The sequence below is a fragment of the Sebastes fasciatus genome, chromosome 16 (assembly GCF_043250625.1).
Source record: "Sebastes fasciatus isolate fSebFas1 chromosome 16, fSebFas1.pri, whole genome shotgun sequence".
In the NCBI taxonomy this organism is placed as follows: domain Eukaryota; kingdom Metazoa; phylum Chordata; class Actinopteri; order Perciformes; family Sebastidae; genus Sebastes; species Sebastes fasciatus.
Window position 1 is genome coordinate 14,844,528 of NC_133810.1, and position 10,866 is coordinate 14,855,393.

General features: G+C 39.1%; 1 long non-coding RNA gene across 1 annotated transcript in view; it reads right to left on the bottom strand.

Annotated features, from left to right (window-relative positions):
• Nucleotides 1-1,914: 1,914 nt before the first annotated feature.
• The window catches only part of LOC141752461 (uncharacterized), a 143,984-nt gene continuing 135,032 nt past the window's right edge, over nucleotides 1,915-10,866 (bottom strand). The window contains exons 3-4 of the long non-coding RNA XR_012590261.1: nucleotides 3,823-3,940; nucleotides 1,915-2,044 (exon numbers count right to left, since the gene is read on the bottom strand). This is a non-coding gene — a long non-coding RNA (uncharacterized LOC141752461). The remainder of the gene's footprint in view (nucleotides 2,045-3,822; nucleotides 3,941-10,866) is intronic.

The window sequence follows — 10,866 nt, forward strand, 5'->3', positions numbered from 1 at the left end:
GGGTGGAGAAATTTGAAAACTTTGAGGAGCTTTGAGAATGTTGTTTTGCCGCGAGGAGAAACCAGCACGTAGTACAAAAGATCCAAACGTTTCCTCGTCACAATTACACATCAGCTCATGTCCGTGCGATCGTCTCTTTGCGGTTAAGTATAACCGAAGATTTACAGCGTCAACAGTGTGTAGCTATCGTAGCAAAATACTGTCTTGAGCAGAGCTTTTCATACTCATTTAAGTCCAGCCGGCTACTTTATTATATTCATTTTTGATTCTGTTAAAATAGTTTTTATTGACAAAATGCAATTCGCTATGCATGCACATTTCACGACCACTAGCCTCTACTTCAAAACAATGTGAGCATGATGGTGATAGAGAAACGTGTCTCTATCTGTCTGTATCATGTGAGTGAGCGCGCTCAGCTGAGATGTTGTGTCCTGCCGAGTAGGAGAGTCATCGTCAGTGTTTGACAAATATTAGCAAAATAACTGATGACAAAACACATTAAGAATTGGATTGATTGCACAGACAGACATCCTCATTAGACGAGCTACTTGGGAAAACCCCGGGAGCAGCAACTTGACGATTACACAGTAAGCATTAAATAGCCCACTGAAAGCATTGTATTTACCGTATATACAGACGCTTATGGGCTTATTGAAATGAACGAATGAATAAATTATCTATATTTACATGTTCTTTTTTTTACAGCAGAGCCATCTCTATGAAGCATTGCAAACACACACTAAAAAACAGGCAATAATGGACAGAAGGATCCAGGTTGAGGGAGAGGGTGTTGCAAGCACCAAGGAGCAGCTCAGCATGGCACTTTTTGAGCTGGGACTCGGATGATGGTGAAGATGAAAATGAAGATGAAGATGACTAGAAGTTGAGTTGATTTAGTCAGAAGTGTCGTGCCCATTAATTGCATTAACCATCCAGTAACCATCCTTCAATCCAGTGCTGCGTCAAATACTGTTTCCCTGTCGATATGTTTCTCCCTACCTAAACCTGAACCAACCCTAATCTCTAACCCTAACCACGGAGTGCGGCGCTATCATTTCAACAGGAGGGAATAGGTAAATATAATATATTTACATTTCAGATCTCTCGATTTTAGATTGTGTATATCCACTATCCTCTCAAATGGCTACTCCTTAAACAAAAAATAAGACTCAAAGATGGAAAAACACTGCTTAAAACGAGCAGGGAATAATTTGACGGCTTACAGCAATTTAAAATTCACAAGGCAATATGTAAATTTGATTTGCTAGTTCTTGTATCAAACATATTTGGTGCACAACCAAAACATTTTCTGCCATTTTGGGGAATACACATTTGTTCCATTATTCTCTTTTTTAAAAAAGCAATGTCTGTGTATTAGAGTACTGTTTATCAAAAGCAGCAATTCACAAGTTCATCTTTCAGCTAATACCTACATTTTACAAAATCTCAACACAATAAGAAAAGAATGCGTGATGAGGTTATAAGGGAGGTTATTATGTGTTTTGTTTGGTATTGTTGGCTTGTAATTTCCCTGTGGTATTCAAGTAAACATTATTTATATATCTCTCTGCTTTTGAATTATTCATGAAGCTTATTATTGCTAAATCGTTTGAGTGAAGACTATTATCTTATTATGTAGGAAGTTTCACATTTGAAAAACGCTAAATGTTAAGGATGAGTTGCGCTATTTAAAGCCATTTGTGAGACGGCACTGCATTCAGGAAATATTAAATACTTGCAGAGGAGGAAATGGTGGTGGAGGTTAATTACTGGAGGGAGATGGGAGTTATGTGAATTATAGTCGTTTGCTCTGGTCTGTGATATTTTGCTGTTTATGAGTAGAATAAATGTGTTGAGCAGAGAGGTGCCGAGCGGTCGCTTGGCAAAGAAAGCTGCGCACTCTGTGGTGGGTGGTGTACTCTGCTTGCAAATGTTTTCTTACCAGTCAGATAATTGCGTCGTCCAGCAGTGTTTTTTCAGCTTCCTCTTTAATGGTGACACTATTGCCCCGCAAGCAATGTTCTTACCAAGTGCTACAGAAAGCCTGGAATGAATGAAGACAACATGTACACATAAAAGAGGAAGGGTGGTGATTTTACAAACACAATTTTCAAAACACGGATCCACATAAGATATAAATAATTCAATAAAAAAATCAAGTATTGTCTGTGAAGCCAAAGCCTAATAAAGCCTTTTCCTCTGTGCCATCCAAAAACTATTAAAAACATATCAAATAGTTGCACCAGCACTGGGTGACATGTTCCTTCATGACAACAAACATGGGCACTGTAGTTTATTTTGAGTCAATCCTACACACCATCTTGCTGTTGGAAATGCTCATGAGTGCACTGAATGTGTATTCATTCACAGCTGAAAATAGTCCCAAATAAATTCAGCATTTACTCCTGTCTGAGTGACATTTGCCAAAAAAAACAAAAAAACAGTGCCCAGCTGTTTTTGGAAATTACTGAACCTTTTTAAAAATGAAACTATATATGTGTGACACATTTTTCATGACTAACATTTTCAGTCAGAACGAATGACATATGTGTTTCTGGCCATCTGATGAATGTTAAGTCCAAAATTCCCTCTCATATAGCTCTGTTTTTGGTCTCCACCAACTCCTGAGGGAAATATCTGGCTCTTTAGCTGCTAAATGCTCCAATACTTTATGTTCACCAGCTAGTCGCTGACTTTGTCTGCTGTTTTGTGCCGAGCAGGTGGTGTACAGTGGATTTTTAGAGCTTTTTCCTCCGAAAATAGCTGCCTTCTGTGGCTGAAAGTGATGCTATGAGAGCAGTGAGAGTGAACCAAAACAATAAAGTTGTGGCCAGACAGCTAAACAATGCGCTGAAACTCACCATAAAGCTCTGTAAAGCCGAGGGGAGCTGCAGATTGAAGGGTATTTTTCAACCTGGACCCTATTTTCCCATGTTTTTGTGTCTAACTGACTAATAGGGACAACAATTTTTGAAATTGGTCCAGTATTGAGGGATAATGCTGTAACAAGCAGCCACTAAACGGGCTGCGAGGGGCAAGTGAGCACCATCAAAATGTAATGTTACGTCTACTAAAAATGCTTATTTTTGCCACCGACAGGCTCAAATTGTTATTATAAATGTTTGACAACATTATGAAAAGGACCCTACAGAGAAATAAAACGTTTTTCTTACCTTTCGCTTGATCCGGTCTTTTTGTTATTGTGTCCAAGTCCTGCTCAAGGAGAAGTCTCGTTGTGAAATCTGAATATCCACTATTCCAGCAACACGTCACCTCGCCAGATTTCAGAACAAGACTTCTCCTTGAGCGAGACTCTTTCCATAATGTCAGACACTTTTAATAACAATCAGAGCCTGTCATGGCAAAAACAAGCACTATTAGTGGATGTAAATGATGGTGCCAGCTTGCCCCAATAGCACCATATTGCAGCCCGTGATCAGCTACTGTCTATAGTGCTCTCCCTCAATACTGGACCAATTTCAGAAACTGTTGTTCCTATTAGTTAGTTAGACATAAAACATGGGAGAATAGGGTCTAGGTTGAAAAATACTGAAGTTACCCTTTAAGGGGATAATTCTCTGTAGGTTCATCACTGCAAACAACCCTTTTCACATTGTCATTTAATACATTGTTACTATAAAAATATCAATTAAACACATTTTTAGGAACAACACAATGTTAATTAAAGAAGTAATAATTGAGGTTTATAGCCCTTTCAGCTCTAGGTTTACAATGTGTATGACCCCATTTGACTTCTACAACCCTTACAGTAAATCACTTGTGCATGTTTTCAGTGTGTTAGCAGGAGCATGTCTGTCTCACCTCAAGGTGAAGGCCAACTCCCACCGGGACCAACAGCCGCTGCGAAGCTCCACAGTAAACACACCGCTTTGTCTTCCTCTCTCCCTCGCGCTCTCTCTGTATCTCATTTCCCCAAACCCTGTAAAACAAGATAGACAGCGATAAAATACAACAGGGAGAGAAAGATAAATGATAGGACAAGTGAAAGATATGGATTGGGGAGATAAAATAACTCCTTCATTTGGGGTGAGTCTCGGAGGAATAAATGCAGTGTGTGGGCAGGCACTGCTGGCGGTTTACAATCTAGCCTATAGTAATCACTTTATATAACCTATTGAACATTTCCATCTGCGGCTGTGGCATTGTCCCCGCCTGAAATTAAGTCCAACTGAGCTGTCGATTGACCACAGAGGACAGAGTTGCATTGTGAGCCCTGTTGGTGGTCTTTTAATGTTGTCTGACCACTCTTTCTTTCCATCTATTTGATAAAAATGCTGTTACTTGCCTCACAAAGTGACTCGCTGGCTCTTTGTGTTTTGTGGAATTACCAGTTTTACACTGGAATTGTGGTTTTCATGGTCAGCAATATGAAAGAAGCAAGGAAAGACATGAAGTGAGAGCATGCAGCTACAGGAACTGAAGAGTAATTGAAGAACATACTCGGGCTGGAGTCCTCAGCGAGGACACGGTGAAATGTAGGAGAACGAAACTACAAATTTGCTGTGGTTAACAACATGGTGGTCGATAAGCCTCATCATGTTACCCTTCAGAAGCAAAAAGGGGAGATGGGAGATGGGCTGCTTGAGGTGGAGTGTTGGATTTTGTGTGTGCGTGCGGTTGCTGCAAATGAAGGTGGTGGACAAGAAGTACGAGCGGATGACGAGGGAAAGCAGAATAGGGAGTGGACCTTTCCGCTGAAAAGGTCGTCCAAATAGCTCCAATTTTCAGGCTAATCAGAGAGGGACGGGACGGACACTAATCGGCTGGTCAGAAGGTCGTGAAAGGTCACTAAAAGGTTATAGAGGTCACGGCGGCCTGGCACAGATCACCTGTCCATCATCCTGGCGAATGACCTATCCTCGCAAGGTGAGCGAGAGGGCGAGACAGAGAGGGGGTTATTAATGTCTCGCGCGTTGCATACATGTTTGCTTAGGTGAGACAACGTTTACTGAAAACAGGCGCAGTTCATCTGGTCAAGAAAGAAATTAGCCTCACAAGAGCAGATAACAAGGAGGGAAGCGAGTAATTTATAGCAGTGATGCGGGGGATGCTGGAAAGACGGATGGGAGGGCAGAGGAAAAAATATGTTTGCAATTAAACAAATCCAGAAGACAGTCTGGAGTCAGATAACATGCTGGAAAGAGGGCACATAATCTCATATTAACTCAAATATGTAGGAAAGATGAACAGGAGGGCCTATTAGAGGAATTGGATGGAAGATAAAGGGAACCTAATGTGAGACAGACACATTGAGAGAATTGTTGTTATTGATTGAAATCTGAAACAAGATCCCTGATGAACTCTTTCACCTCTATAATACAGTACTTTATCAATACAAGAGCAGGAGCAAAAGCACCCATTTCTCCCACAGAGAATATTTAAAAAGTCTCGTATGATCAGGATGCGTCACAGAATCTGATATTTCCCGGTATTTACTAAGGATTTTGATTGTTTTACCCACCAACCGGTTTTAATCATGACACACAATCCCCAAACAATGGTTGGTTACCTGCCAGAATGACCACTAAGTAGATAATACTGAACAGCATGAGGGGCTGGATGGACAGATGGTGGCTGACCGGTGTTGACATCGAAACCAGGAAGAAGGCCGTGTTTGGCTGAAAGATTTCACACACAGAAGTCAAACTTTGGTTTGGAGATAAATTATTCACTTCATAATGTTGCATAACTGCAGATCTTATTTTGATCGAAAATATCAGTAGACAGGAGGTGTGGATGTTATGAATATGAGATGATGTGTTTGTTTTTATATGAGAAGCACTTTTTTGATGCTCAACTGTCAGGTACAAATAAGAGGAAGATCCCCTGCAGACATGTTTTAAGATGTTTTAAAAAATACTATGCTTTGAATAACAATTCGTGTCTGACATATAGTCCAATTCTCCATCATTGAAAAATCCAGCATCTCATGAATATGCAAGCATTCATTTCAAAAGTTTAACTACTGGTCTCTCCTACTTCACTGGAAAGTCTGTTCTGAGTGTGTGTGTGTGTGTGTGCACTGGAAGTTTCCAAATCGCACTTGTGTAAGGTGCATGTTGGACAAGGATTGACTTCAAAACTAGTTGTGATGTTACAAAGTCACGCTCCTACGTGTTAAACTGAGATTTAAGAGGAGCACAGGGAAACTTTCAGCTGAAAACAGCATCAAGCTCTCCATCATTCTGCACTCTGAAGCTCAAACATCCAAGTGAAGATGAGGAGCGGGCTACGGAGGTCTGGTAAGCTCACTTCTTTCTAACTCCACACCTCCAGATTTCTTTTATTTTCAAACGTCTGGAGCCCCCAACCGTCACCAGACGCTGCTTCAAGTGACATCACTTGAGGCAATTTATCAGACTTCAGACAGCTCCCTCTGGAGCCACATTATACAACCTTTTTCACATATGTAGCAGTACTCCCCAAGACCCTTTCAGTGTAAAATACTATGCTTCCTAGATAAATTATATAACACATAATCCTCTCTAAAGTATTCATATTCAGTTTAACATTTAATCATCCTAAATTTACTATGCAACTCTAACCCTGACTACATTTCTGTTATTCCAATCCTCAGATGTGTCCTTACTGCCGATCTCAAACATCTATGGACAACTTTCACAAAATTAAGAGTATTGCTGGACAATTAGCACGCTCTTTAGTGACATATTACAATAAACAACGTATCATCATACAACGATTTGTATGATATCTTACGAAAAGTTATTCCTCATATTTCATGCGTTTTCCTACAAATGTCCAGCACAGGCTGGTCTTTTTATATCCATGATATCCTACGAAATCAATTTGAGTGTAATTCACGTAATCGCGAACCAGGAAGTGGATGGGTGGGTCAAAAAATACCAGGAAAATACCCAGGAGACCAGCGTTCGTGTCCCGTATGAAACCAGAAGTCAACGCTGATTTATTTGTCACGTAACTTCAGTAATTAAGTAACTCCACTTCTGGAGTTATTTTAAGCCAAACCACGATCTTTTCCTAAACATAACTAAGTAGTTTTGTTGTCTAATCCTAACCAAGTCAATCTTTTCCTAAGCCTAACTAAGTTGTTTTCTGTGAAGGTGGAAGTTTATTTTGAAAAGACTGTATGCATGTAACAAGCGGAAATCGACACGTATTGCTGGACATTCGTAGGAAAACAAACGAAAAGGAAGGAATGACTTTTTTCGTAAGATATCATAATTACCGTAGAATACGTTGTCCAGCAACAGGTGACGCACGTGTCAATTTTCGCTCATTAGCATACAGTCTTTTCAACATAAACTTCTGTCTTCACAGGAAACAACTTGGTTAGATTTAGGCAACAAAACTACTTTGAAAAAAGTTATTCCTCCTTTTTCGTTTGTTTTCTTACGAATGTCCAGCAACACGTGTCAAATACCGCTCGTAACATGCATACAGTCTTTTCAAAATTAACTTCCATCTTCACAGGAAACAACTTCCTTAGATTTAGGCAAAAAGCTACTTAGATAGGTTTAGAAAAAGATCAAGGTTTGGCTTAAAATAACTCTGGAAGTGGTGTTACTTAAGTACGGAAGTTACGTGACAAATAAATCAACGTTGACTTCTGGTTTCACACGGGACACGAACACCGGTCTCATGGGCGAAAATTTGGTGGATGTGGATTACATATGAATTGATTTCATGGGATATATACAGTATATATGAATTCCAGCGCATTACTTTTCATAAGTATAGCTACAAACAGTGTAAGAGAACAGCCTGCTGTATTTTAATAAGAGTATCAATACTGGACCATCCGAATAAAGTGTGACTATAATGGAGACTGGATATTAGACATTAGATATTGCATTACTCAAGTAAATCTGAAAATCCATCATCATCTTAATTTCATGGAAATATGCAGATTCATTCTAATAGGGCCCAAAAGCACATTCCTTTCAAGTATAAAACTGATGTATTAAACCAAGTATACAGCACCCATACAAATCACCTCCTCTTTCCCATTTGCTCATGATGAGCTGCTGAACTTGTATAACATTATAACCTGGACACAAGAGAGTTGGATTTTACACTGTCTTGTTTTATGGCCTCATAATGCTGAAAATTATTCCAGAGAAGTATTAGAATTACAGAGGAACACAGAGCGTATTATTAGGCCACTTATATAATCGTTACACTTATTTGTCTCACTGTAGCATAATCAAAATAAATGTGTCATGATTTCTTCTCCACATGTAGGTCCATGTTTTATACAAGAGTGCTTATAATAGTCTTCACACATTAATCAGACGCTTTGACCTGCCATTTACAATACTTTTAAATTTAAAATGTTCAAAGAAACAACAAATCATGGGAGCTATAAAATAAACAGAGCCCCCGGCTTAATGAGGTTAGAGAATTGACTGGAGCACTGGAGAATTGACTGCAACGCTAGACACAAATTATATATATTCCTCTTCTTGTGCACTAGTAAATACTTGCTTGTGTGATATTTCAACTCAAAATGTGAGAAAAGCTTAGGGGCCTCTTGACATGGACTCAAGATTAATTCCTCCCCAAAAAAATGTATGGTTGTTTCATAAACGCAATCAATTAATTCTGCATCGAGCTCAAATCAGAATAAGACAAAACACTATTATGCTCCAAAACAGCAAATTTGCTAGTTATTTATTTTCTGTAACAATTACTTTTGTTGATTGGAGAGTTGTTTGTCCATTTAGAGCCGGCTCGAAAACTATGTGAAAGTTAAATTAGCTCTGATGGCATGGACTGATGCCAGCACTGCTGATGTGTTAATTTTTACATCTCAGAGTGGAATTAACACGCATGATTTGCATTTAGGAGCAGATAATATACTCCGAGGGCCATACTAAGTTACTAAAGATGGATTTTTAAAGTCTGCTATAGAGTCTCTCTACTGTATTATTCATGTATCATATTGCAGTAGTGTGTTCATTATGGCCAAATCCCTCTGAATGAAGTCTATTGTAATGATTAAATATGGAACACAGACATCCAACTGCTGTTACCAATGAAGCTCAACTCTTTCCACATGTACACTGTAGAAAAGTGATTTCCAAATCAACTTAAGGACAGAGAACGACGGGGGTGGGAAATGGAAAGGGGAATTAGTCGGAAAGATGAGATACAGACAAATGGAAAGAAATGCTAATGAAAGCAAGACACGAGAAAAGAGAGTGTGGGGCTCTGACACGTCTTAAACCTGGGTAGAGGAAGGTGGACTATGTCCTTCATTAATGTCATTAAAGCACCTACACACCTATAGTTCACCCACACAGATCTTTATGTTGTCTGATTCTTCTCAAGACTGTGTCGCAATGTGGTTGATTGACCTGTTAGAGCAATGTATCCTCATACTTATAACAGTTCGTATGGTATCTTACAAAAAGTTACAGTATTTTTTATTTTTTTACATGGAATGGAACAAGATGAAACAAAAACATATGATTGGTGGACGCTTGACCGCGTCATTGGAGTGCGGAAATTTTTTTGAGACCAGCTCAACTTTGATTTGTAGCGCCACGCCCATCACCGCAGCGACAACTTTGCATCACGGGCCACCATTGAAAAATGACTTGTTGCCTGTTGCTGTGTCGCTCCCAGTGTGAACACTGCCCTGTATTATGGGTTTATGTTTATTTGTCCTATTTTTATGCTTTTAATCGCATGTTTCTTGTTTAAAGTGTCTTAACATTGTATTGTGATTGTTCTTTAAGTGTGCTATATAAATTAAATTCATTATTATTATTATTATCATTATTGTTATTACTGTCGTCAAGGAATCCCTTCCTTGTTTGTAACATTGACAACTAACATTAAGCTATGATGAATCTTGCATTTGCTTTCAATTAAATTACACATTCTATAAAAGTTTGTTTTGTACGCGTGTTTGACCAAATATGAGAGATTTTTGGCATCAAAGAGACCAATGCTATCTGACAGTTTCGTCATATTTGGTAACCTCCAGTGCGATTTTTCTGAATTTTGCTTTTTTGATTTCTTGTCAGCATACACTCTGAGAAAAGTCAATGCATATCTAAATATGAAGTGGGCAAGAAGACTTGATGGACGGCCCAAAGAAGGAAGTGGAACATCAGGATTAACGACTAAATGAATGGTAAAAGTCAATTTATGAGGAAATTGACATAAAGTGATGAACTGCAGCAACGTCACATCCCTCTATATAGTCTATACTCATACATCCACCTCAACATACAGTACATCCACTCCCATCACAATCACATGTGCACAACAAGCCCAACACATACACATACACACACATGTAGAAACACAATCCTGCACATGCACACACCCACCACATCACACAATCGTATATTTTATTTAAACGGTTACTTGAATTCCCATTTTGTGTTCTACAGTTACAATTTACTTTCTAATTGTTCAGGCTGTGTTGTTTTATGTATGGTTTATAGCTACTTTAATGAGCAGTTAAAATATATGAATGCTGATATGAGGAGAGTTCTGAATTCTGGTAAAAGGGGAAAACTGAGTGGGAAAGGTGAAAACGGAGTAAACAGAGGGAGAGAGAATAGATTTTGGATTCTATAACCTTCATTGTGACAATTTAAACACAATAAAAGCACTCATCAACAACATAGACGAGCACAAAGTGAGAGTGAGCGAGCAGACGGGGGGCATAAACACTGGACGGCACACAAAGACAAACCTGGCAGCAGAGAGGAGCCAGGATGCGTCAGTTCTGCCCTCAAAATGAGATGACAGAAAAACATTTTCCGCTCCACTGTAGCAAACATGATACAGAAAGGGACCGAATTCTTCACATAAAAAAAATTGAAATTTAAAGAGAACGATGCCTCG